This window comes from Etheostoma spectabile, chromosome 17 (genome assembly GCF_008692095.1).
Source record: "Etheostoma spectabile isolate EspeVRDwgs_2016 chromosome 17, UIUC_Espe_1.0, whole genome shotgun sequence".
Classification (NCBI taxonomy): domain Eukaryota; kingdom Metazoa; phylum Chordata; class Actinopteri; order Perciformes; family Percidae; genus Etheostoma; species Etheostoma spectabile.
This window is the reverse complement of record NC_045749.1, coordinates 833,019-835,056: the sequence shown is the minus strand read 5'-3', so window position 1 is coordinate 835,056 and position 2,038 is coordinate 833,019. Positions and strand designations below refer to the sequence as shown.

Below are 2,038 nucleotides of genomic sequence, written 5' to 3'. Positions count from 1 at the left end.
TCATTGCTGTGGTACTTGTACTAAAGTGCATATGACAATAAATTTTGAACTTGAACTAGATATGTGCCCATTTACAATTTCTTTAAGACATTAGAAGGGAGGGAAAGCCAAAACTGGTGTAACATAGTAAAGCAGCAGACTCGCATTCAAACAGGCTTGGCAATTTTTAAATTTTTTTTGTTTTTTACAATAATCAAGTCTGGATGATTCAAAAGGGTGAATTAGGGTGTTTGCATCAGCAACTTTTTGCTATGTTGTGTTGGTGAATAAAGGATGTCTTGGTGATTTATTTAATGTGCAAACACACATTGGTAGAGAGGGTAGGATAAAATTCAAAACCATGATCACTGGCTGTCCCACTTTGAGGAATCACACAGTTTGCTAGTGTTACTTGATTAAACTGGTGTCTATGTGGAGCAGGGCCAATGACCAGAATCTCCGTTTCATCATAATTAAAGGGCCAGCAAATTGCATGACATTCAGTTTTCCACAGCAGACGAGCAGGTCTCTAATTTAATAATTTGGAACAAGACCATCCTCCTTTACAGGAAATAGCCCTGAGGTACTCAATATTTCACATCGGAAAATATTGATCATTATTGGAAACACAGTGTTTTTTCAGATAAGTAAGACAGCCAGAAACGGAACATTGTATACAGTGCAACAACAAAAAAAAGAAGATGAAAGAAAAAACAACTGGCATCCTTTTGCTTCAGCTGCGGTTTTTCTCTCTCTCACTCATCATTCGCTGTTTCTCGGAGACACTAACACTGCTAATAGGCCCTGGAACGATAAAAGGCTTTTCAGATTAGTGCTCCAAAGTAGCTTTAGGATTTTTCCAGGTCCCAGCTCGGGGGCCCTCCCTTGTTGGGGTGCTTGGCTCTGCGAAACATTTGGTTATTCCAGGAAGAAAACTCCACCTTGTATTTGGACAACTTTGAAGGTTCAGTTGGATGTTATGTTTGCCATGTGATATATGTGTTGATGTGTTATGTTATATTTATGCATTTATGTGTGTTGATTTCTACGTGAGACAGTGTGCATTTCTGTCTGTGTGTGAGTTATTGGTTTAATTTCCCTTCTTTTATGTGACTGTAAATGAATGCTATTTGAATAAGCTACTGAGGCTCATTAAAGTGCCTGTGCTGAGATAGTGGATCTACTTAAGTTCCTTCTCACATCCAGAGTGGAGCCAGCTGAAGGGCAGGACATGGGAACTAAAGATATCCTCCTCTCCATCAGTTGTGCTATTTTAAAAGTCTGATTTAGATTGTTGATTATAAACTATCTTGACTTCTCTGTGATATCACAAAACTATAAAACTATACACTATATAAAAGTCACAAAATAATACGGTTGGAGGCCCAGTATACCACACTCTCCCAAAGCAGCCAATGTATTCCCATTACTATTACTTATTTCTTTTTCAGAATATTGTGGAAAAGAAATTTACTCTGAACGCTCAGTTTTTGAAAGACTTCACTGCCTGACATTCATAAACCAATATTTCTCAAACACAGGTGATTATAAATCCCAAATTTAAACCAATTTGTGAGGAAATGTCTAAGTACTCATGAATGCATTAAGTGTTGATTTATTCATAAAGACTCATTTTGGATTGTAAATGTTCTTTTCATGGCATACAACAGAAACTGCGCATGTGACCCCCCCCGCTCTGTTGTCTCGGTTGGAATAAACTAGTCCATCAGATATGACTGCTGTCTGCGGGGATCATGCATGCATGCCTGGAACATTTATAGCATTTTAATTGCCTGAGAGAAATTATAATGAGGTCACGAAAAAAACAAGAACACCAGTGTTTGCATCAGTATCAGCTTTAACATTAAATGTGCATGTTTTAGCATAGAACATGAATAAATAACACGGTTATGTTGTGTTATGTTGTGAATATGAAGATGAACTGCTTCCTCCTCTGTCAGCTCTAGCCACTGGAGAGAAATAAGAGGAAAAATCAGACCAATCACAACAGCTGGTCAGTCATTACTATTCATGAGCTGGGTAAAGGATGCTGATAGCC

General features: G+C 38.0%; 2 protein-coding genes across 2 annotated transcripts in view; one reads left to right on the top strand and one right to left on the bottom strand.

Moving 5' to 3' along the window:
• The window catches only part of LOC116705766 (coiled-coil domain-containing protein 172), a 26,566-nt gene extending 25,902 nt beyond the window's left edge, over positions 1-664 (top strand). Inside the window, exon 8 of the mRNA XM_032542170.1 lies at positions 1-664. This exon is cut by the window's left edge and continues 732 nt beyond it. The gene's annotated coding sequence lies outside the window, so the exon portion shown is untranslated.
• The window catches only part of si:ch1073-126c3.2 (uncharacterized), a 13,410-nt gene that overhangs the window by 9,402 nt on the left and 1,970 nt on the right, over positions 1-2,038 (bottom strand). The gene's annotated exons all lie outside the window — the stretch shown is intronic.